We start from the raw sequence: 26870 nt of genomic DNA, 5'->3' as shown, positions 1-26870 counted from the left end.
TCACCAGATCCCCTTTTGGAATGGCAAAACTTCCAATTTCACATTCCCCAAACATAAATCAACCATTCACTCATCTCTCATCAGATAGATTTCAGTTGAGATAGTCCACTACTGAATGTATTCCCTTATAACATGGACAGTCACATTTTAATTTACTTAAAGGGAACAATTAGAATAATGCTTGCATTTACATAGCACTTCACCTCAATACATATTAAGGTATGTAATATGAAGAGTTGCAGTGATTGTTATGTAGCCAGTTATCTTACTTTAATGGAAGGAAACAATGCTTTTTTTTCCAAAAAAAGCACTTTTTTGCCCTTAGAGAATTGCATCACTCAGCAATTTCACAAAGTTTTCATTTTGAAGAAGAGACCTGGCAGTTCTGTGACGCAGCATGGCGATTTACTGCTGAGCAACAATGCAAGGGGAAAAAAACCAAAATCATGAATCAAGCAAAGTGAAGAGAGTCGAGGTGAACAGTGAAAAAAAACAGCTCATTGTTTAGGAGGACACCAAGCAGATGCAGATTTCAAGAAAGAATACTGCACCATATGGCCAAGGAAGGTCATATTTTCTATCCACATCTATACTCCCATACAATATTTTAATAAGTTAAGTCCATTCACCACTGTACTGCTGGATTAATAAGATTTATTCCTCTAGTAATGATTAATAGAGATACACTAAAGCAGGACAATTAAACAGTTGAGCATAAATCATGGCAGGATATAAAATTTACATGATCTAGATAATCGATATGTAAAAAATAATTAGACCTCATAGTTTTGGCAAACTATAATAAAACTATAAGAAAAGGGGTAGTTGGAGAGCTTTAACCATAAAACAGAATAATAAGTTTGCATACAGCAACAAGGTGCTTTACTATCTGCCATTTCCCTGTCACATTAAACGGCTGCAGAAATAAATTGCTCCAATTATCTAGGAATACTGTTGAATACACATTCTCCAGTTCTTTGGCATATATTCAAACAGGGTACATTTTGCATTTGGAGCTGTTCAATCATATACATTGCTACAAATAGAATTTTCAAAAATCATCCTTTCAGTAAGCCAAGTTACCCATTCCCTTCTTTCGAAGCCACGTCACTATCGAACTGAAAGGGTACGCGGGCGGTTCAGTCCCTGGGATTTTAAAATGCCATCTTTCATCCAGCATGCAAGAGGTAAAAATGGTTTTGCACTGTCAAGACGACTTCTCTCAGATCTTATCGGAGCAGTGCGGTTTCAACTCAATTGTTTTTTTTTTTGTTTGAAAGGTTAAATTAACACATTTAACTTTTAATAATTTGAACCCTGAAGAAGCAAATTGATGGTAAAGTGGGACAGAACATGATGCTCCTTTCATGGCAGGAATACAAGTTGAATTAACAACCCATACTAAGAGGAGTCGTTGTCTCAGTTCTCATGAAACTATATGGCTCCCAATAGAGAATTTGGGCCAGTCTTAACTCAGTTCCTAGCAGGCACCAGCATAGCCAAGAGAAGGAAATGGAAATATCATACTGGAATAATAGGCATACTCTGCTGGAGTTAACGTTGGGTCAGAGAAGAGCTGATTTAATTATCTCTTAATCTGGTTATATTTTCCCTGGCTTGCTGTTGAACTTATCTACAAAAGTCCAAAAATATTCCATTTAAATGTGCAGAAAAACAGAAGTTTCAAATAAACTGGTGTTTTCACTGTTTTTGTTCTAATATTACCTACAAAAATGCTGGGGCATACTGAATATAATATAGTTGATATTTCCCATATCTAACTTTTCCAATTGCTTACGATCCTGACCTCTTTTCCTTTCTGCCAAAAAGTGTTTACATTCATCAAATTGAAATTGAAGGATCAGTGTAAACAATGGAACTTTTTGGCACCAAGCATCAAAATCGGGTACCCTCAAAACAAGTGGGATATGTGGGTTAGATGTTAAGCAGAGGACTTTCTCTTCTGCCTTTACTTCAATCTCACAAGAGCATCTGTTTTATGTTGAATTTGCTATTCTCCACACCAGTCCTCCTGGCAACACTGCCAAAAGATGAACAATTGTACACTTCACACAACTGCACTAAGAACATTTTCACTGTCGTGTAAAACTACATATTTCACCTGGAACACTTAAAACAACAGGAGGATTCATTTCTTTACTCTGGTTGCATTGAAATATAGGTAACAGAGGCAAAAATCAGTATTCTAACTCATTTTGTGGATTAAGTTACTTTGTTAAGTTACTGTGAAGTATGGATATACATGCATCTGCTGGCCAGGTTTATGCATTGTTTGAAGTCAATCTTATGGAAACAGAATCGATTGTGCCTCCTTACTTTGAAGGTACAATGTTTTTTGACATAAATTAGAAAATTAACTTCTAGCAGCCTAAATAGCCCAAAGCACAGAATCAAAGAATTATCATTCTTTTAGACAGCATCCAGTTGAAGAATTTGGAAATTACACTTCAGTTCTCAAGGAGCTGACATTTAGGGTGTGCTGGTGGAGCTCATATTGACATTTCCCAAATGATGATTATTGCAATTTATTGAAATTCTTAGATAAACCACAAGTGTTGAGATACACAAACATATCCTAATGAGCCTCATTTTCAGATGAAGAAGAAATGTGTTTCCTATCCAGCAAGAGTTCAATATACTGCTATGCAGGGATTTCATTTGCTCGTATTTCAACCACAATAACTGATCTGTGTACTTCGAAACTATAAAGACCAGAACAACCAGCGCTACTGAAGAGACCAGAATTTGATGAATGGATGATGATTGTTATCTTTGGAAAGGACAGAACCTAAATAAAAATTGCAAAGACCTGAACAGATTTTTTTTCTAAAAGTGGATGCTATGTAAAATATACATAGAACAAAAGAATGTACAGCACAGAAACAGGCCATTTGGCTCAACTGGTCCATGCTAGCATTATTGCTCCACAATAGCCTCACCCCATTCTTCTTCATCTAACCCCATAAGCATAACCTCCATCAGCATTCCCTTATACCCCCTGTCTTTATCTAGCTACCTATTACAATACATCTATAGTATTCAGCTCAACTACTCCTTGTGGTAGCGAGTTCCACATTCTAACCATTCTCTGGGTAAAGGAGTTTCTCCTGAATTCCCTATTGGATTTATTAATGATGATTAACTTGTATTTATGGCCACCCCGACAAATGGAAATATCTTCTCCAAGTCAACCCTATCAAATCCTTCCATAATCTTAAAAGATCTCTATTAGGTCACCCCCTCAGTCTTCTGTTTTCTAGTTGCTGCTGTGCATCTAGTAGCACGTCGTGGGAGGGAATGAATGTTTAAAGTGGTGGATGGGGAGCCAATCAAGTGGGTTGCTTCGTCCTCGATGGTGTCGAGCTTCTTGAGTGTTGTTGGAGCTGCACTCATCCAGGTAAGTGGAGAGTATTCCATCACACTCCCGACTTGTGCCTTCTAACTTGTAGAAAGGATTTGGGGAGCCACGTGGTGAGTCACTCGCCATAGACTCTGACCTGTTCTTGTAGCCACAGTATGTGTGTGGCTGGTCCAGTTAAGTTGCTGGTCAATGGTGACCTCCAGGATGTTGATGGTGGGGAATTCAGCGATGGTTATGCCATTGAATATCAATGGGAGGTGATTCGACTTTCTCTTGTTCGAGATGATTATTTGCCTGGCACTTGTGGTGTGAATGCTTCATGCCACTTATCAGCCCAAACCCAAATGCTGTCCAGGTCTGGCTGCACGGACTGCTTCATTTTCTGAGAAGATGCAAATGGAACTAAATGCTGTGCAATCATCAGAGAACATCCTCACTTCTGACCTCATGATTGATGAAGCAGGTGAAAATGGTTGGGACTAGGACACAGCCCTGAAGAACTCCTGCAGCGATATCCTGAGACTGAGATGATTGGCCTCCAGCAACCACCTTTCTTTGTGCTAGGTATGACTCGAGTCAGTGGAGAGTTTACCCGATTCCCATTGACTACAGTTTTACTCGGGCTCCTTGATGCCACACTCTGTCAAATATTGCCTTGATATCAAAGGCAGTCACTCTCACCTCACCTCTTTTGTCCATGTTTGGACCAAGGCTGTAACGAGGTTTGGAGCCAAGTGGTGCTGGCGGAACCCAATCTGAGCATTGGTGAGCAGGTTATTGGTGAATAAGTGCCGGTTAATGACACCTTCCATCATTTTGCTGATGATGGGGTGCTAATTGTCTGGATTGGAGTTTTGTTCTACTTTTTGTGGATAGGATATACCTGGGCAATTTCCCACATTGTTGGATAGATGCCAGTGTTGTAGCTGTATTGGACACCTTGGCTAGAGGCGCAGCTAATTCTGGAGCACAAGTCTGCAGCTCGACAGCTGGGTTGTTGTCGGAGCCCATAGCCTTTGCTATATCCAGTGCACTCAGCCATTTCTTGATATCAGGTGGAGTGAATCTAATTATATTACCCTCAATCCCATGAGCCCTAATTTTGTTTAATAACCTCTTGGTCGACTGGCTTCTGAAAAATCTAAATACACCACATCCACTGGTTCCCCCTTATCTATTAAAAATCAGATGTTTTAAATGTCCCTGTGAATGCTCAATGTTATACTGTACTATACTGCAAATTCTGAAGTCAGTCTGCAATACAAGACAATTGAACTGACAACAGTCAATGTCCTTTACGTGGAATTTGTTTAATCATTTTAACCATTCAGTTATTTTGATACAGCGACTTATGATATTACTTAATTTTTGGTTCTGTTGAGCCCAAATCAATGATATAGCTATCATGCAAATAAAGGAAGTTACCTGAATAAACCAATTAACCAATACATCAGGTTTTTTTAAATATCTGCTGTTGAAACCCTCATCTACTCTTTCGTTACTTCCAGACTTGACTATTCCAATGCTCTCCTGGCCGGCCTCCCATCTGCCACCTTCCATACACTTTAGCTCATCCAAAACTCTGCTGCCCACATCTTAACTCACACCAAGTCCCATTCACCCATCAACCCCGGTGCTTGCTGATCTAAACTGGCACTCAGTCCACCAAAACCTCAACTTTAAAATTCTTATCTTTATGTTCAAATCCCTCCATGGCCTCGCCCCTCCCTATCTCCAACTTCCTCCAGCCCTACAACCCTCCGAGAACTATTCGTTCATCCAACTCTACACTCTTGTGCTTCCCCAAATTCTTCCATCCCACCATTGCAGGCTATGCCTTCAACAGTCTAGGCACTAAGCTCTGGAATTCCCTCATTAAACCTCTCCGCCTTGCCCTCCTCCATTAAGACGCTCCTTTAAACCTCCTCTTTTGACCAAACTTTTAGTCACCTGGCTGAATGACTCGGCTTTGAATCAGCATCAATTTTTGTCTTGGCATGTGTTACTATATTAAAGGCGTTATATGAATGCAAATTGCAGTTCTCAGTATGTGAGTAATGCTGGTAAAGTCATATTTATTGACTGTCCCTAGTTGACGAGAAGGTGATGGCAACTTCCTCTTTGAACTGCTGCAGTACTTGTGCTAATTGGGTATTCCTTGATATTCGCCATGAACAATGAAGGAACGGTATTAAAATGACCAAGTCAGGATCGTTGGTGTGAGACTCGCGGGAAACTTGGAGGTGATGGCATTCCCATGACATTTCTTCTCTTGTCCTTCATGGTGATAGTCACAGTGGACAGAGGTGCAGTTGAAATATCCTTGGTAAGCTCCTGCAGTTCAACCTGCAGATTGTGCACATTGGTACAAAATGGGTTAGATATGGAGTCCAGTGGCAGGGTCCCAACCAAGTGATCATTTCTGTTCTGGGCAGTGTTGAGTTCCCCAAAGTATTATTGTGGCTGCACCCATCAAGGTAAGTGGCAAGTAACCTGCCACACTCCTGAGACTTGAACCTTTAGATTGTAGATAAGCTTTGAGTGGTCAGGAGAGCCACATGTCAGAGTACGCAGTCTCTGCCCTGCTCTTGTAACCGGAGTATTGATATGGCCAGTCAATGTGATCAATATTGTTTTGAAAATCACAAAGTTCAGCAAGGTTGTAAGTATTATTAATGTTGGCTATTAACCTGATCCAGGGTGCGACCCATATCCTAGCAGAAATGGTAAATAGGGAGGTGGCAAAGGCTTTAAACTAATAAGACAGGGGGAGGAATCTACAAGGAAGGAAACCTGACTAAATATAAACAAAACAGGAGAGCATAGGAAAGAAGAATAAAAAATAAAAGGGGGCATTGATGGCCAGGGAATAAATAGTTATACAACAGGAGTGTAAAAAGATGGTTAAAAATAGAGCGAGAGGAACTGCTATTAAAAATGAGTTGACTGTCTGTATAGCACTGCACACAATGTCTGTAATAAAACAGGGGAGCTGGAGGCAATAATACGTTGAGAGAAACTAGACACAGTAGGGATTACGGAGACATGATTACAGAAAAATCAGGACTGAGAATCAAACATTGCAGGATATAACATATTTAGAAAAGATGGGGGGGGGGGGGGAGGTAGAGTAGCTGTACTTATTAGGAATAGCATAATGGCAGTAGAGAAAAAAGTGATAGCTATCAGCAAAACAAAAATAGAATTCATGTCGATAGAGATAAAAGATAATAAATGATCAATCACACCAATAGGGCCAGTCTATAGACCACCCAATAGTGGAAGGGAGGTCGAGGAATTAGGGAAATATGTAAAAACCATAGTTGAATAAAGACAAGAGAAAAATTGAGAGCAAGGAAAGAAGCATATATAAGTACATGGACAGCAGGGGAGTGCATGACAAGTGAGAATGTGAACTGAGAGAAGTTTAAAAAAAAAAATTAGAAAGGCAAAAAGGAACTTTGAAATTAAATTATAAAGGAACCTAAAACAAAATAGTAAAATATTTTACAGGCATATCAATAAAAAAAAAGGAAAGTCGGGATGGGAATAGGACCACTAAGGGATGGACAGGATAATATCACAGGCAGGCATAGAGAGATGGCAGAAATATTAATTACTTTGCTTCAGTATTTACCAGGATGACAGAACAGGTGGACATGACATTGGATGATGAGATAACTGTATGTAAAATTTAAAAAAGGAGAGAAATATTAAATAAACCAACCAAACTCAGGATAAAACCCCTGGTCCGGACAGATTATTTCTGCACATTTTAAAAGAATCTGGGAGGAGATAAGAACATAAGAAATAGGAGCAGGAGGAAGCCATATGGCCCCTCGAGCTTGCTCCGCCATTTAATACGATCATGGCTGATCCGATCATGGACTCAGGTCCACTTCCCTGCCCGCTCTCCATAACTAGGTATTCCCTTATTGTTTAATAAACTGTCTATTTCTGTCTTAAATTTATTCAATATCCCAGCTTCCACAGCTCTCTGAGGCAGCGAATTCCACAGATTTACAACCTCAGAAGAAATTCCTCCTCATCTCAGTTTTAAATGTGCGGCTCCTTATTCTAAGATCATGCCCTCTCGTACTAGTGTCTCCCATCAGTGTAAACATCCTCTCTGTATCCACCTTGTCAAGCCCCCTCATAATCTTATACGTTACAATAAGATCACCTCTCATTCTTCTGAATTCCAATGAGTAGAGGCCCAACCTATTCAACCTTTCCTCATAAGTCAATCCCCTCATCTCCGGAATCAACCTAGTGAACCTTCTCTGAACTGCCTCCAAAGCAAATATATCCTTTCGTAAATATGGAAACCAAAACTGCACGCAGCATTCCAGGTGTGGCCTCACCAATACCCTGTACAACTGTAGCAAGACTTCCCTGCTTTTATACTCCAACCCCTTTGCAATAAAGGCCAAGATTCCATTGGCCTTCCTGATCACTTGCTGTACCTGCATACTAACCTTGTGTGTTTCATGCACAAGTGCCCCCAGGTCCCGCTGTACAACAGCACTTTGCAATCTTTCTCCATTTAAATACTAACTTGCTCTTTGATTTTTTTTCTGCCAAAGTGCATGACCTCACACTTTCCAATATTATACTCCATCTGCCAATTTTTTGCCCACTCACTTAGCCTGTATGTCCTTTTGCAGATTTTGTATGTCCTCCTCTCACACGTTGTTTTTCCTCCCATCTTTGTATCGTTTGCAAACTTGGCTACGTTACACTCAGTCCCTTCCTCCAAGTCGTTAATATAGATTGTAAATAGTTGGGGTCCCAGCACTGATCCCTGCAGCACCCCACTGATTGCCAACCCAAGAATGAACCATTTATCCCTACTCTGTTTTCTATTTGTTAGCCAATCCTCTATCCATGCTAATATGTTACCTCCAACCCCATGAAATTTTATCTTGTGCAGTGACCTTTTATGTGGCACCTTGTCAAATGCCTTCTGGAAGTCCAAATACACACATCCACTGGTTCCCCTTTATCCACCCTTTCATTACATCCTCAAAGAATTATAGCAAATTTGTCAGAGATGCAAATCTAGCAAAGATAGCAAAGGCATTACTACACAAATTTAATAATTTGTTAAATATAGGTATTATGTTAGCTATTCTAAGAAAGGAGATAGAACATGTACAAGGAACTGTAGACCATTCCGCTTAACAGCGGTAGTAGGAAAAATAATGGAATTCCTACTCAAGGAAAAAATAGAACATTTAGAAATCAGAAATACAATAATGAATCGTCAGCATGGATTTCAAAAGGGAAAGTCTTGCTTCCCCAATCCTACATTTTTTGAAGAGGTAACAGGGAGAGTAGACAAGGGTAATGTAGTAGATGTAATTTATCTAGTTTTTCCAAAAGGTACCACATAACAGACAAAAAAATGTCAGAGCATGCGGAATCGGGGACAAGTAGCAGAATGGATAACTTGCTGGCTTCAAGACAGAAAGCAGAGAGTGATGTGAAGGGTAGCTATTCAGAGTGGCAGTAGGGAGGAAGTGGTGTTCCACAGGGATCAGTGCTGGGACCACTGTTGTTCACAATTTATATTAACGATATAGGCTTTGAAATCAAATACACAATTTCTAAATTTGCAGATGACACCAAATTTTGCGGGGGGGGGGGGGGCGGGGGGTGGTGGCTAGTCAATATTGAGGAGGACTTCAAAAAAATTATAAGACATTAATAAAATTGAAGAATAAGCATATAATTGGCAAATAAAATTCAACACAGATAATAATGTGAGGTATTACATTTTGGTCGGTAAAAAATAGGGAAGTCACATATTACTTGGAAAAACCTAATCTAAGAGGGGTAGAAGAGCAGAGGGATCTAGGAATACAAATACACATACACAAATCACTTAAAGTAACAGGTTAACAAGGCCATGAAAAAGCAAACCAGGCACTAGGAATTATTTCTAGAGGGATTGAATTGAAAAGTAGAGAAAAGTTATGCTAAACTTGTATCGAACCTGGGTACAATTCTGGTCGCCATATCATAAAAAGGATAAAGAGGCACTGGAGGGTGCATAGAAGATTTACAAGGATGATGCCAGAAATGCGCAGGTATACATATCAGGAAAGGATGAACAGGCTTGGTCTTCTTTCTCTTGCAAAGAGGATGTTGAGGGTGACCAAATAGAGGTCTTCAAAATTATGAAAGATTTTGATAGAGTAGAAACAGAGTGTTTCCACTTGTGGGGAAGAGCAAATCTAGAATCCATCAATATAAGATAATCACCAAGAAATCAAATAGGAAATTCAGAAGGAATTTCTTTACCGAGAGTGGTGAGAATGTGGAAATCACTACCACACGGTGTGGTTGAAGCAATAGTATAGATGCATTTAAGGAGAGGCTAGATAAGGGTATGAGGGAGAAGAGAAAAGAGGTTTATGGTAATAGATTTCGATGAGGAAAGACGGGAAGAGGCTCGAGTGGCGCATAAACGCCAGAATGGACTGGGTTGGGCCGAATGGCCATTGTCTATGCTGTATATCCTATGTATATAAAACAAATTCATTCACTGCTACTCATTAACAATTCATTAAAAAATGAAATATCTACAGGTTTTAACTCAAAACATGGTTGAAATGAAGGATACATTGGTAATTTTGCTTTCATAGAACATGCAAGCTGTGAATTTAATGCAATAGAATTTAGAACTCCTGAGGCTTTCCTTCTTCCAAAGAAATTGAGTGAAAAAAAAGCAATACAAGATCAAAGGATTTCCTGGAGGCACTGTGTGCCACTTCTCAATCTGCCAGTGTTAGCTCTTGTCTGCCACCAGAACCAGTGTATCATGATTGATAATGAAGGATGGTGAAATGATATAACAATCAATGGCAAGCTATTTCAATAGGTGCTTTTGTAAATTAAAGGGCAAATGAATCCTATTAATTGCCTGGAATTTGAGGGAGAATTGATTTAATACTGGGACAATGTATTTACCAATGATAGAAGGTCTGTGAGTGTTTGAGACTGGGAAACTAATGCAACTTAGCCAGAGTGAATTTGTTCATGCTGGCCAAACAGGAACTTGCAACAGCTTAAACACAAACTGAAATTACCGCTAAAGGATTTGTGCAAAACTGCAATTAGTATATAAACCACTGATGTTGTGGAGTACAACTGACCAGAAATATAAAATGAGTCTATCATAAATCTAATGCACCAAAATAATGCATCAGTTTAAAGTCACTGGGGGAGAAATTGCCACGCCTTGCACTCGTTTTTTCGGCGATATTTTGCCTTTTTTGCCGGTAAAAGGTACTCACCTAAATTGGCCAAAGTTAACAAATGGTGGTTTTGAAATATCGTCGAAAAGCAGATAGACAACGCGCAACACCAAAAAAAAACTGCACCGCTTAAAATTGGCCGTTCGACGAACCCGTACTCGGTGAAATAAAAACGCTTGATAAAAGCCTGCGTTGAAGATCCAGAAATAGCGGTAGGTATGAAGACCTGCAAAAAAAGGTAAGTTGAAGTTTCTCAATTTAAAATTATTTTTCAGCGACATTCAGTGTATAGTGAATGTTTTTTGACTTTTTATTTTTGCAAATTTTGTGTGTGTTTTCTCCCCTCCCAGGGCCTGTATTTTTGGCAGTGATAAGCCTAGGGCTAAAGTTGGCAAGGACTGTGGTTTCCACCGCGACTTCTCGTGCAATGCCGATTTTTACCGTCGGGTGCATTTTTTTGCCAATTTTACCCCCTTAAAAAATGGCGAAGTTTTTAGTGCTATTTGTTTCCGTAAAATAACGAGAGAAAAACGATATTGCCAAAAACTGCATTTCTAGCCCTCTAGATCATAAATAGGCATACCCAACTACCTAAATAGCCTGTCACATATACACTAGTATATGTAACACAGATCATTTTGACAAAGTTTAATCCCCTATTCAGCATGAAAGCTGACATTGTGTTAGCATGTAAATCTGACACTATTATTTTACCAGTTTTGTAAATTACTCCAGTATAAAAATGGAATGGAAGGGAAAGATGTCAGGCAATGCCATCAATCTCAAGTGGCTTTCCCCCTCTGAACCTTCTTCCTCAATTTATCTTGCCTGCCGAGTGGAAATCTTTTGTAGATATTTGGAACTGTGTGGATATTTTATTTCATTCTTGCCCCCTTCACTCCAGATATCTTCAACCGGACATCATGTAGCTTCAGCATCTGCGGGCTTGGACTAAGACAGTTAATGATGGAAAGTGTAAATGAGCCCACATTCACCAAGAATGGAATTGACATTCATTGGGGCCTTTTCAGCAAACACCAGCTAAAATCACCCAACATTAAAATCTATCCAGGACCCAGAAGTGAAAGGATAATCTTCTATGTTACAGTAAAGCATCTAGTCTATTAGATATTTGTGAAAAAACAAGGCAATCACAAATCCTATGTACACAATTCAAACGCCCCAATGACTGGCTTATCTTCAAAGATTTATTTTCTAAAAATTTGAATATATTTAGGATGTCATTCTTAATGTGGAATTATTTTGACGAGGAATGAAATGGTACCTCAACATCAAGCACTCTGCTGCTCTTCTGAAAAAGTTAGTATGGTCCCTCATATACTGCATTGTCCCCTTCCGCTCAGAGCCACACCTTACCCCATCAATCGTTCTTTGTTGCTCATCTGTCCATTGGCAATTCCCCAAATCTCTCACTCTCTTCCCATCTACTTTCTCTTGTTACCTCCTCAATGTTTCCCCATCCACAATACACTCACTCTCCCCCATTCACTATCTTCACTCCCCGTTGTCCTTTAACCTGAAGTGTGTGCCCCAAATAATTTTGCAAACCTACTCCTACTCTCCCACCTTGCTCTCAGGCCTGCTTCATCATCTTCACCAGTTTCCCAGCAGTGGGAAACCAGCACTGTTAGAAGTCCCCATAATGCATGTGCCATCAAATATATTACAAATGTTATAAGTGGAGAAACTGGTAAATATGACAAAATAGGCTAAGCAGGGTCTAGGTTGGAGGGAATGGAGGACGTAGCCATAGGCCAGATGGCTGAGGCCCGTGATGCTGGGAGCATGATGGGACATGAGGAGCAGCAGAAGCGAGACTAGGTACAAGTGGGGGCTCCCTTACTCAGTTAGGACCTGCCTCGGGAAATGACAATACTACAATTTGAAAAGCACAAATATAAATGCAAGTTCTTTCTCTGATTACCGTAGAGCCTGACTGAAGGAGGAAGACACAAGTGCTGCTAGAAAGGCAAGTTGCATGTTAATCCATTGCATTCCTGCTGACAGAGCCAGAGATGCTGCCCGTCATTTTTTTCTTTATTTCCACAAACTCATTAACAGACCAGCTGTTTCTACCATCAGCGCTCACTTTACATCACTTATGCTGCAAGAAATAACTCAATTACTTGTTCAAACAAAATTCACAAAAGTTGTGTGTGTGGGGGCGGGGGGGACTAGCTGCAAACAGATGTGGCAACAGTTTCATATTTCTTTGCTCATTGTCCACCCTTTTTATACATCAGTGTCCATTCCTCTTTCACACAACATGCACCATGAGAATTAGACGGTCACAGATCAGACATTCCTTGATTAATGACCCAGCTTATAACCTTACATTGCAACAGCATTAGCAATGAAACCCCAATGAGATCTGCAAAGCAAAGATTTAAAGACAGAATTTCATTAGTTTTACGACAGCTATCCCAAAATCCTTGACAAAAACTTATTATGACAGTTTATACTATAATTTTCATATTTTAGTAGAATGACCTCCTTCCAAATCATTTGATTTTATGTACATATTGATCACGGTAAAGTCTACTGGTATTAAATGCCGAGTGCAAGGTGTGCTAACCATGCCTGTAAGAGTACAGTATGTAGATTTAATGGGCCCAAGTTTCGAGCCGCGCCTAGAACGGCGCAGCCCCAACCTGGACGCCCGTTTTTCATGCCACAAAGTGCGGCTAAAAAAAACTTCCAGATTCTCCGGCTCCCTGCAGGTCATTTGCAGCTCGGTGCAGCGCAGCACGAGCTGTAGGGGGCGGAGCCAGGTCTCTGCGCTGAAAACAGTGCCGGGACCTCTGCACATGCGCGCTACAGTGGGGCCGAAGCACACAGTCCCTAGCCCTGGCCCAATGGCCTCACTGGGGCTGCGTGAATAAGGCTCCTCCCATGGCCAGCTCCTGCTTCCTCCCGACCTGACTCCCGCTTCCCGCCCCCGACACCGACCCGCGCTCCCCGGGACTGGACCTGACCCAGCTCCCGCGCCGGACCCAACACCGACACGACTCCCGCTTCCCGACTGGACCCGACCTGACCTCCCTCTCCCTCCCTCCCCCACGACCCGAACAGAACCGACCTCCCTCCCACCACCCTCCCCGACCCAAAGCCACCTACCTGTAAATCTGGTGCTGGGGACGGGCCTGGCCCGTTCAGCCACCACCCCCCCTATCTCCTTCTTCCCCCCCCCACCCCCCAAATCTCCTTTTCCCCCCCTTTCCTCCTCCCCCCTTTTCCTCCTCCCCATCTCCTCCTCCTCCTCCTCCCCCACTCCCCCTTCCCTTCCCTCCCTCTGCTCCCTCCCTCCTCCCACTCCCCTCACTGTCAGAAACACAGACACTGACAGAGAATGAGAGATACACACAGACAGAGATAGAGACACTGACAGAGACACACTGGGGGGCATCCTAGCACACTGTTGCAGGGCTCCCAGTGCTGCAGTCAGTAAGCAGAAAATGTTTTATTTATTGATTTTTTCAAAAATTATTTATTTTTTTTTGATTGATTTATTGGTTGATTTGTTGATGTTTTTATCATTTATTATTGATGGCTCTTTATTTGTAAAACTGAAGTGTTTAATGTTTGTAAACTTCCCTTTAAACCCCGCACTCCCGCATTCTCTACGCGTGATTTTCTAAAGTGTAGACAAGGTTTTTTCGAGCGTACAAAAATCTTCACTTACTCCATTCTAAGTTAGTTTGGAGTAAGTTTTCACTGACGAAACTTTGAAAACAGGCGTAAGTGGCCGGACACGCCTCCTTTTGAAAAAAAAATTCTGTTCCAAAGCGAAACTGTTCTAACTGACTAGAACTGGAGCAAACGAAATGGCGAGAATTTCGATTTCTAAGATACTCCGTTCTACACCAGTTGCTCCTAAAAATCAGGAGCAAATCATGGCGAAACTTGGGGCCAATGAGTCTCATTCGTTACATTCCAAAGAAATTCTGGGATGCAGTTTTTGTTTTGTCTTCACTTACTTTCTTAAGGAGAAACAGCTTATTTTATAATCCAAAGTGACTATTTGCACTCGGTATTTTAGCGTACTTCTGTGCCTGCGAGCTCTAGACTCTGCCCCCTGCGCAGGCGCAGACTCCGCAAACCTCAAACTGGAACCGGAAGTGGGGCAACGCAACAACCACGTTACGAGCTGTGCTGCTAAACTTCCAACCCCTCCGCCAACCCACATCGGCCCCCTCCCCCACCCCCCCGCCAACCCGCATCGACCCACCCGCTCCCCTCCGACCGCGTCGACCCAACCCCTCCGCCAACCCGCATCGACCCGACCCCTCCATGTTAATCATGTAATTTGTACAATGTCACTTGATAGTACTGTGTCAATAAATGTCATTACATTTTTTACATTATTCCCGTGTCATTTGGGTTAGTGACTATTGGCAGCTACTAGAGCTTTTGGGTTAGCTTTTGAAAAGCAACAAACTTGGACTGGCAGCGGGGGTGGGGGGGAAGGGGCTTGGGCTGGATTTCGGAGGGTGGGGGGCGGAGGTAAGGAATTTGAGCTTTGGGGGGGGGGGGGTGGTGGCTTAAGGAACTTAGCTCTATACTGTCTGAGGTCTGAAGTCAGAATGGCTCAAACTACACTTTGCAAAGTCACAGAACTTGGGCTGGACGGTTCCAATTGCACATTCCAGAGAAACTTCTGGGTGTGGCTTATCTCCCAAGGGGACCAATCAGCAATCAGGTCATGTGCTCATTGGGAGCCTATCAGAGCATTTTTCTAGTGCAAATAGCTACATCTTTATGGTGCAACAATTCTTAATTGTATCACCCTTCTCCAAAAAGGGACTGTATAGCTTATTATAAAATCTATTTCAGACTAGAAACAATTCAACTTCTCGCTACATCATCAATACGTTGGCTACAATGACAGAAAACAGTGGGAGTCTGTCGCAATCATTGAGAATTCCTTGTTTTCAAATCACACCACGGCCTCAGCCCCTTCCAATCTCCTCCAGCATTACAACCCTCAAGATCTCTGCACTCCTTCACTGCTAGCCTGTTGCGCGTCCCTGATTTTCATAGCTCCACTATCGGCACCCATGCCTTCAGCTGCTTAGATCCGAAGCTCTGGATTTCCCATTCCTAAACCTCTCCGTCTCGCTCTCCTCTTTTAAAATGCTACTTAAAAGGTACTTCTTTGACCTCTATGTGGCTCAGTGTCACATTTTACAAAGTGTGTCAAGGTATTTACAGCACAGAAACAGGCCATTCGGCTCATCGAGTGCATGACGGGGTTTATGCTCCACATGAACCTCCCAACCTTCTTCATCCCATCAACATATCCCCCAATTCCTTGCTCCCTCGTGTTTATCTAGCATGTCAAAAGGTTGTGGGTTCTAGTCCCACTCCAGAGACTTGAGCACAAAAATCTAGGCTGACACTCCAGTGCAGTACTGAAGGAGTGCTGCACTGTTGGAGGTGCAGTCTTTCAGATGAGACGTTAAACCGAAGCCCCGTCTGCTCTGTCAGGTGAACACAAAAGATCCCATGACTCTATTTGAAGAGGAGCAGGGGAGTTATCTCTGATGTCCTGGCCAATATTTATCCCTCAACCAATATACAAAACAGATTGTCTGGTCATTATCACATTGCTGTTTGTGGGAGCTTGCTGTGCGCAAATTGGCTGCTGCGTTTCCTACATTGCAACAGTGACTATACTTCAAAAGTTCTTCATTGGCTGTAAAGTGCTTTGGGACGTCCAGTGAATGTGAAAGGCGCTACATAAATGCAAGTCTTTCTTTCCTCTAGCTTCCCCTTAAATGCATCTATGCTAGTTGCCTCAACTACTCCTTGTGGTAGCAAGTTCCACGTTCTAACCACTATGGGTAAACAGTTTCTCCTGAATTCATTATTGGATTTATTCGTGACTATCTTATTATTATGGCCCCTAGTTCTGGTCTCGCCCACAAGTGGAAACATCTTCTCTACGTCTACCATGTCAAACTCTTTCATAAACTTAAAGACCTCTCTCAGGTCACTCCTCAGTCTTCCCTTTGAGAGAAAAGAGCCCCAGCCTGTTCACTCGTTCTGGATAGGCGGACAACAGATGGTGGTGCCCAGAATGATGAGTCAGATTAAAAATCCTGCAAAGGATAAGTCGGCCTCAGAAAAACCAATGCCAACCATCCAAGATGTCATTAAAGCACAGGAGGACGCTCCTGAAAAAGATAAACTGTTGTGGAAAGATTATGGATGTACTTATGACAATGTTTCTAAACTCTGGACCACTCCCGCGGAACAGACTTGCATGTCTGACGAGTTGGCCCTATGGGTTATTGAATATAAGCACTTTGCTCCTCATTGTGGAGCAAGGACAACAAGTGACACGCTTTTGGCCACTTGGTAGCACCCTAGACTCCAGGCGCTGGCCCAGAACATCAGTAGTCGCTGCCTTGTTTGCCAACAGCATAATCCGGGGAAAGGAGTCCCCTGTGATTGGGGTAAGACACCCCTACCAGAAGGTCCCTTTGAAACCTTGCAGTTGGACTACATTGAGTTGCAAAGAGTTCAGTGTTACAAATATGTGTTAGTAATAGTAGATGTGTTTAGCAAATGGATCGAGGCTTACCCTACCTTGGACAATAAGACTCAAACTGTTGTTGCGGTGTTAATGAGGTAAATCATTCCTAGATATGGTATCCCAGCTCGACTGAGTTCCGATAATGGCCCTCACTTTATTGGCCAAGTTCACAAGGAATTCTGTTCCCAGATGCGCATTAACCAGCAGCTGCATTGTGCCTACCGACCCCAAGCTGCGGGACTAGTTGAGCGTGCTAATCAAACTCTTAAAACCAAGCTTGCAAAACTGGTAGCATCGACCGGACTCAATTGGCTCAAACTCCTTCCCATATCCTTATTCCAGATCCAACTACCCCCGCCGGTAAGGCTAGACTGACCCCAACTGAGGTCATTTATGGTAGGCCCCTTAGGACCCCATGGAATCAGAATGTCTCCTCCACTGTCCAATTCCACCACATGACTGAGGAAATGACTACCTATGTTCTTGCCCTGACTCAGGCTCTGAATAGCCCACAACCAGGTTCGAGATGCTCACCTCGACCTCCCAGTCTTACCTGAATCGTCTCTCGTGGCACCAGGAAAGTATGTGTTGATTAAGAAATGGATTCGAAAGGGATTAGAGCCACGATGGGAGGGGCCTTTTCAGGTGTTACTCACTCCGCCCACTGCAGTTAAGGTTGAGGGGAGAAGCGCCTGGATTCATCTGCATCATTGCAAGCTCATCAACGTGTAATAAATCCATTGCCGCCCGTACTAATCTTTATCTCTATTCCAGCTGCTTCTGCTCCCTAGCTGAATAAAGACCTTCGCTGAGGAACGACAGGAGTGGTGCAACACGGGCCAAGAGAGAGAGAGTCAGTCAAGTCTTGTCTTGGCCTGCCATTGGACGTACCTGGTGGGGGGAGGCAGAAAGGGGATTGGATGAACCAAGTGTTACTCAACTGTGTTATGTTCTGAAATTGTATAAATATTGAGCTTTTGCATTGAAGCGGGGCTTGTCCTGAGGAAGGTGAACAGGCTCCTTGGGAGGGTATTCCTTTGTCACGACAAGTCTATATCGATGAATTCTTAATAAAAGTCTTTTACGTAAAAGCAATAAAGTGTTCGCTTCAGTGTATTCGCTGAGACAGATTGAGGGAAAAGAATCCGTATCAACATTGTTGCCGGATCAGGAGCCAATGTAGATCAGAGACCACGGGGTGATGGGTGAATGGGACTTGATGCGAGTTAGGATATGGGCAGAGTTTCGGATGAGCTCAAGTTTACGGAGAGTGCAAGGTGGGAGGTCGGCCACAACAGTATTGGAATAGTCCAGTCTAGAGATAACAAAGGCACGGATGAGGGTTTCTGCAGATGAGCTGAGGAAGTGCCGGAGACGAGCAATGTTACAGAGGTGGAAGTAGGCATTCTTGGGAGATGGAGAGGATGTGGGGCCGGAATCTCCGCTCAAGGTCAAGGTCAAACAGGACACCAAGGTCACAAACAGTCAGGTTTATGTTCAGTAACTGTTTTTCTTCAAGATTATGGTTGGACACATCAGTATTAAAAGTTAAAATTTCAATTCTTAGATACAAATTATTAAAAGGAACAGCATTCATTTTTTTTTTTAAATCAAAGTATATTTATACCCAGTTGCTGGCAGAAGATTCAAGTCTTTGCAATACCAACAATCCAAATCAATGAGAATAATGTACTCCTTATTCAGCTGAAATCATCCTGAATATGTGCATGGAAACCACCAGGTAAAATTACATGTGCAGCAAATTCTTCATTCATTTGTTGAAGTTGCTGGAAATACTTCAATAAATTAATATACATCATTATTCCTTCCAAGTGTAAACTCTCAGTTTCTTTAAGGGCCAGATTTTCGCCGCGATTTGACCCTCCGTGGCTTAAATCCGGTCGGTAGAATCCTCGGGTACCTCTTTGCAGCGGCGCTTCCAAGTACCGCCAGGGAGAGGTGCGCCGACGTGCAACAGATTGCATTTGCATCGTACTTTCAGCACTCTCCTGACCCGTATGGCGCGCCCAGAATACAGACAGGTCAAACCTGTCGGTGAGGCCCTGCCAGCAGCGCTAAATATGAAAACCTGAAAAAAAGATAAGTTAAAAGTTTTTATTTTTTAATTATTTTTCAGTGATTTAATAGCCATGGGTTTTGTGAATGTTTTTTAGAATTTTATTTTTTTGTTTTTCCCCCCCCTACCAAGACCTCTCTCGCAGCACTCCTGGCTCCGGACTAAAGTTGCCGAAACTGACGGCGTACTGTCATGTAGCGCCTCCTTTACCAATCGTAAAGGCCGAAAGTTCGGCCTAACAACAGTAGCGCAGCGAAAACAGTAATTGTGGCATAAAAGTACCGTTTTTAACCGAAAATCTAGCCCATCTATCCATTGTGTACAAATTGACAGAACGTTGCTATAGATTGCAAAAAGAGTCTAATGACAAATATATAACCTCATCAGTCCTGTTATTAATCCAGGCTTATTAATATAAAAGTATTGATACACTTTTAGGAAAAATCACACTTCAGTAAACATCTTTAGCTGTACCCTTAATTCAGCACCTCACGTTACTTGCACCACTACTGCGGTCAATAGTACATAAGAACATAAGAAATAGGAGCAGGAGTAGGCCCCTCAAGCCTGCTCCGCCATTTAATAAGCTCATGGCTGATTTTATTAAATATATAATATACATAATATACCATGACGACCGGTATTTTACCATAGAATCTTGCAGCACAGGAGGCCAGTCAGCCCATTCTACCTGCTCTTTGAAAGAGCTATCCAATTAATCCGGCACCCACACTTCCCCATAACCCTGCAATGTGTTTCCTTTTCAAGTATATATCCAATTCTCTTTTAAAAGTTATTATTGAATCTGCTTCCCTCAGTCTTTCAGGTAGTGTATTATAGTTCCAGTCCTAACCAGTGATTTATAAAGTTTTAGCATAGCTTCCTTGCTTGTGTACTCTATTTATAAAGCCAAGGATTCCATCTGTTTTTTAACAGCTTTATTCATTTGTCCTGCCACCTTCAACTCAAAATGTTATCGCCAGAAACAACCGAAGTTTGCATGGGCAAAATTTATATTTATAATGCTCTGTTTCTGCCATTCAAGTAGACATGGAATGAAAATTTCACAATTAGACTTTGCTGAAATCCTAGCAACAGTACCTTTTACTGTAAAACTGCTAGAATTTATTGAATTCTGTACACAAATTTAACCATCTCACATTGAAGATGTAAAGCCATTCAGAAGATAACTGGCAAGTACTAGGTAACATGCACATATCTATACTGGATATCCGAATTGATTTAGATACAAAATACAAATCGAACAATTTACATGCAGAGAAAAGAAAACTGAGAAACATGTTTCTTTAGAATGGAAAAGCTGGCATAAATAAAGCCACTTAGTCCATTAAGTCTACACTACCCAATTTTCCTTGTCATGGATAGACCCCAATTTATTTAGCTAAATGTTAAATTTTGCATGATAGCTGGGCAGCACAGCTGGCCTTGGTGAGATTTTTTTATATCTGCCTGCTTCAAGGAGGCCTTGGGAAAAGATTTGCAAAAGAATATAAAATTAACCAAGACTCATTTGTAATAATGAACAAGGATATACATATTTTATGATCTGCCTGGTAACTGGGGGAATTAAAATTGCAACTAAAATATAATTGAGCAGAAAAAGATAGCAGTTTTATATAGACTGGGTAAATACCCGCATTAGAAATAGTCTAATCCTCTTCCAGCAGAAACCCAGATGCAAGTTCAAACAAAATCCACTCCAGATAACATCAACCTAGATTCCTGTTCATATTGTTGGATTCATATTTGTGAATTTTCTGAATTAAATGTCTTTTTAAAAAATCAAAATGTCCAGTAATTGAGAGAGACAAAATTTATGTCATTAGAAAAGCAACAGGATCAATAGTTAAGGCTACGAGATACTACCTATAAAAATAGATTTAAACAAAAATATATTTAGCTTACTTAGCTATAATCAAATGTTATCCTCTAGATAAACAGAAGTGGCTAAAATTTTTATTGTTGGAAAGTATGAAAATAATTAGCAATTAAACTATAGCAATATTCAAAGCAAATGCTACCTGAAGTATTGGAGGACTGCATTTTGAAGGTGGTGCATCCCTTATTAATAATGGAAATGATTTATCATTTGCTCTATTTTATAGAATTTTAATTAATGCCACTTGAAAAGGAAACAGTAGAGTGTAGCAGCAAACAAGCATGCACAACATTGTTTCGTCCATCCTTCAACATCAAAGAAGACAGCCAAAATATCAAAAAACTGACTGCAGAAAATTAGATGACTGGTGAGACTATTTTTTGCTAGGAATGAGAGTTCACAGAGTAAACAGTGGATCCAGCTCACATCAGTAGATACTTTATGCGCAACGTAAAAGATTACACAACGACCATATTGAAAACTAAAAATGCCACTTACTTGAAACAAGCATCATTTGCATTGCTGTTTACATCACAAAAAAATATTTTACAAAATGCAACTCCTGGGAGGGGCAAAGATTATGAAAGGTAATTTAGTGCATTTTGGTCAATTGCTCTAGCCACTAAACCATAAAAAGGATGCAGAAAGCAAAACATAGAAACATAGAAAATAGGTGCAGAAGTAGGCCATTCGGCCCTTCTATCCTGCACTGCCATTCAATGAGTTCATGGCTGAACATGCAACCTCAGTACCCCACAACTGCTTTCTCACCATACACCTTGATCCCCCTAATAGTAAGGACTACATCTAACTCCTTTTTGAATATATTTAGTGAATTGGCCTCAACAACTTTCTGTGGTAGAGAATTCCACAGGTTCACCACTCTCTGGGTGAAGAAGTTCCTCCTCATCTCGGTCCTAAATGACTTACCCCTTATCCTTAGACTGTGACCCCTGGTTCTGGACTTCCCCAACATTGGGAACATTCTTCCTGCATCTAACCTGTCTAAACCCATCAGAATTTTAAACGTTTCTATTAAGTCCCCTCTCATTCTTTTGAACTCCAGTGAATACAAGCCCAGTTGACCCAGTCTTTCTTGATGGGTCAATCTTGCCATCCCAGGAATCAGTCTAGTGAACCTTCGCTGCACTCCCTCAATAGCAAGAATGTCCTTCCTCAGGTTAGGAGACCAAAACTGTACACAATACTCCAGGTGTGGCCTCACCAATGCCCTGTACAACTGTAGCAACACCTCCCTGCCCCTGTACTCAAATCCCCTCGCTATGAAGGCCAACATGCCATTTGCTTTCTTAACCGCCTGCTGCACCTGCATGCCAACCTTCAATGACTGATGTACCATGACACCCAGGTCTCTTTGCACCTCCCTTTTTCCTAATCTGTCACCATTCAGATAATAGTCTGTCTCTCTGTTTTTACCACCAAAGTAGATAACCTCACATTTATCCACATTATACTTCATCTGCCATGCATTTGCCCACTCACCTAACCTATCCAAGTCGCTCTACAGCCTCATAGCATCCTCCTCACAGCTCACACTGCCACATGTCATCCGCAAATTTGGAGATACTACATTTAATCCCCTCGTCTAAATCATTAATGTACAGTGTAAACAGCTGGGGCCCCAGCACAGAACCTTGTGGTAACCCACTAGTCACCGCCTGCCATTATGAAAAGTACCCATTTACTCCTACTCTTTGCTTCCTGTCTGACAACCAGTTCTCAATCCATGTCAGCACACTACCCCCAATTCCATGTGCTTTAACTTTGCACATTAATCTCTTGTGTGGGACCTTGTCGAAAGCCTTCTGAAAGTCCAAATATACCACATCAACTGGTTCTCCCTTGTCCACTCTACTGGAAACATCCTCAAAAAATTCTAGAAGATTTGTCAAGCATGATTTCCCTTTCACAAATCCATGCTGACTTGGACCTAATATGTCACCTCTTTACAAATGCGCTGCTATGACATCCTTAATAATTGATTCCATCATCTTACCCACTACCGATGTCAGGCTGACCGGTCTATAATTCCCTGTTTTCTCTCTCCCTCCTTTTTTAAAAAGTGGGGTTACATTGGCTACCCTCCACTCGATAGGAACTGATCCAGAGTCAAAGGGCTGAACTGCAGCAAAAAATGACAAGCCATTTACTGTAGCAGTTCAGTATCATTTATTAAACTGAACCTTTCATGTCACAATTCTTTGAAAACAAAAATGAAACACTTTAAAAGCCAGTAGCAAGAAATGGCAAATTCATAGTAATGAATGTGTAGCATATGTGACTAGGAGTGAGATACCAGGCAGTAATTTAGCCTAATTCAAAGGTTCAGATTAAGAACAAAGCTCAGGCAACATACAATGTCATATGAACCCAGTGATCTGGTTACAACAGTCCTAAACCCATTCCTTGATGCTCATTATTAGACGGTTCTACCACATAGTGCTTTGTGAAATTCGTTCCAACCAATTTTTGTTTTAAAAACTTAGGATTTCTTGCTTTCCCTGTCCCTCCCTCACCTCACCCCACAAGGTGATTCCTGCATCAGTATTTTGAGAGTGACATTCAAACAGGCACAATATTAGCTTGGGACTCTAGGGTTTATTGGAAAATCTGTTGATTATGCTGTATTTGGAATTTTCCTGCAGAGAATGGACAATAGCATATATCACCCTAAATTAGTTTTAGGGCTATTACCATTCTTCTGCATTCATAGAATCATAGAATGGTTACAGCACAGAAGGCCGCCGTTTGGCCAGTCGAGTCCGAGCCGTCTCTCTGCAAGAGCACCTCAGCCAGTCCCATTCCCCTATCCTTTCCCCGTAGCCCTACGATTTTTTTTCTCTCAGTTACAGGGTACTTATCCAACTCCCTTTTTAAAGTTGTGATTGAGTCTGCCTCCACCATCCCTTTCAGACAGTGTATTCCAGAGCCTAACCACTCGCAGCGTAAAAAAGTTTTGTTATGCCACCTTTGGTTCTTTTGACAATCACCTTAAATCTGTGTCCTCTGGTTCTCAGCCCTTGTGCCAATGGGAACAGTTTCTCAATATCAACTCTGTCCAGACCCCTCATGATTTTGAACACCTCTTTCAAATCTCCTCTCTGCTCCAAAGGAGAACAACCTCAGCTTCTCCAGTCTATCCACATAACTGAAGTCCCTCATCTCTGGAGTCATTCTTTAAAATCTTTCCTGTACCCTCTCTAAAGGCCTTGACATCCTTCCTAAAGTGCAGTGCCCATAATTGGATACAATACTCCAGTTGAGGCTGAACCAGTGTTTTATAAAGGTTCATCATAATATCCACACTTTTGTACTCTTGTATGTCTATTCATGAAGCCCAGGATCCTGTGTGTTTTTAACCGCTTGCCACCTTCAACGATTCGTGCATATACCCCTAGGTCTCTCTGTTCATGCACCCACTTTAGGATATATTTCCTCTCCTCATTCTTTCTAACAAAATGTATCGCGTCACACTTTTCTGCGTTAAATTTAATCTGCCACGTGTCCGCCCATTTCACTAGCCTGTCTATGTCCTCTTGAAGTCTAGCACTATCCTACTCACTGTTCACTATAATTCCAAGTTTTGTGTCATTCGCAAATTTTGAAATTGTGCCCTGTACACCAATATACAAGTTATTAATATATATCAAGAAAACCAGTGGTCCCAGAACCGATCCCTGGGGAACACCACTATATACCTTCAAGTCCAAAAATCAACCGTTCACCATTACTCTTTGCTTCCTGTCACTTAGCTAGTTTCGTATCTTTGTTTTATTCCATGGGTTTCAACTTTGCTGGCAAGCCTATTATGCGGCACTTTGTTGAGTGTCTTTTAGAAATCCACATCAACTACATTGCCCTCATCAACCATCTCTGTTACCCCATCAAAATACCAAACAGTAGTAGTGATGGGAGGGCATCAAACAAACAGAGGATGACAAAGGGTTTGATTAGGGTAGGGAAAATGGAGTACGAGAAGAAGCTTGCAGGGAACATTAAGGCGGATTGCAAAAGTTTCTATAGGTATGTAAAGAGAAAGAGGTTAGTAAAGACAAACGTAGGTCCCCTGCAGTCAGAATCAGGGGAAGTCATAACGGGGAACAAAGAAATGGCAGACCAACTGAACAAGTACTTTGGTTCAGTATTCACTAAGGAGGACACAAACAACCTTCCGGATATAAAAGTGGTCAGAGGGTCTATTAAGGAGGAGGAACTGAGGGAAATCTTTATTAGTCGGGAAATTGTGTTGGGGAAATTGATGGGATTGAAGGCCGATAAATCCCCAGGGCCTGATGGACTGCATCCCAGAGTACTTAAGGAGGTGGCCTTGGAAATAGCAGATGCATTGACAGTCATTTTCCAACATTCCATTGACTCTGGATCAGTTCCTATCGAGTGGAGGGTAGCCAATGTAACCCCACTTTTTAAAAAAGGAGGGAGAGAGAAAGCAGGGAATTATAGACCGGTCAGCCTGACCTCAGTAGTGGGTAAAATGATGGAATCAATTATTAAGGATGTCATAGCAGCGCATTTGGAAAATGGTGACATGATAGGTCCAAGTCAGCATGGATTTGTAAAAGGGAGATCATGCTTGACAAATCTTCTGGATTTTTTGAGGATGTTTCCAATAAATTGGACAAAGGAGTACCAGTTGATGTGTTATATTTGGACTTTCAGAAGGCTTTCGACAAGGTCCCACACAGGAGATTAATGTGCAAAGTTAAAGCACATGGGATTGGGGGTAGTGTGCTGACGTGGATTGAGAACTGGTTGTCAGACAGGAAGCAAAGAGTAGGAGTAAATGGGTACTTTTCGGAATGGCAGGCAGTGACTAGTGGGGTACCGCAGGGTTCTGTGCTGGGGCCCCAGCTGTTTACATTGTACATTAATGATTTAGACGAGGGGATTAAATGTAGTATCTCCAAATTTGCGGATGACACTAAGTTGGGTGGCAGTGTGAGCTGCGAGGAGGATGCTATGAGGCTACAGAGTGACTTGGATAGGTTAGGTGAGTGGGCAAATGCGTGGCAGATGAAGTATAATGTGGATAAATGTGAGGTTATCCACTTTGGTGGTAAAAACAGAGAGACAGACTATTATCTGAATGGTGACAGATTAGGAAAAGGGAAGGTGCAACGAGACCTGGGTGTCATGGTACATCAGTCATTGAAGGTTGGCATGCAGGTACAGCAGGCGGTTAAGAAAGCAAATGGCATGTTGGCCTTCATAGCGAGGGGATTTGAGTACAGGGGCAGGGAGGTGTTGCTACAGTTGTACAGGGCCTTGGTGAGGCCACACCTGGAGTATTGTGTACAGTTTTGGTCTCCTAACTTGAGGAAGGACATACTTGCTGTTGAGGGAGTGCAGCGAAGATTCACCAGACTGATTCCCGGGATGGTGGGACTGACCTATCAAGAAAGACTGAATCAACTGGGCTTGTATTCACTGGAGTTCAGAAGAGTGAGAGGGGACCTCATAGAAACGTTTAAAATTCTGACGGGTTTGGACAGGTTGGATGCAGGAAGAATGTTCCCAATGTTGGGGAAGTCCAGAACCAGGGGTCACAGTCTAAGGATAAGGGGTAAGCCATTTAGGACCGAGATAAGGAGAAACTTCTTCACCCAGAGAGTGGTGAACCTGTGGAATTCTCTACCACAGGAAGTAGTTGA

General features: G+C 41.8%; 1 protein-coding gene across 2 annotated transcripts in view; it reads right to left on the bottom strand.

The window, feature by feature from the left end:
* hs2st1a (heparan sulfate 2-O-sulfotransferase 1a) overlaps window positions 1-26870 on the bottom strand; it is a 254012-nt gene that overhangs the window by 225052 nt on the left and 2090 nt on the right. Inside the window, exon 1 of one of the 2 annotated variants that reach the window (XM_070886549.1) lies at window positions 17757-18091. The exons of the other annotated variant lie outside the window; for it this stretch is intronic. The gene's annotated coding sequence lies outside the window, so the exon portion shown is untranslated. Of the gene's footprint in view, window positions 1-17756; window positions 18092-26870 lie in introns of those variants that run through there. 2 annotated transcript variants of the gene reach the window in all.

The sequence above is a fragment of the Pristiophorus japonicus genome, chromosome 8 (assembly GCF_044704955.1).
Source record: "Pristiophorus japonicus isolate sPriJap1 chromosome 8, sPriJap1.hap1, whole genome shotgun sequence".
Classification (NCBI taxonomy): Eukaryota; Metazoa; Chordata; class Chondrichthyes; family Pristiophoridae; genus Pristiophorus; species Pristiophorus japonicus.
The sequence above is the reverse complement of the archived record's forward strand: the minus strand, read 5'-3'. Positions and strand labels throughout refer to the sequence as shown.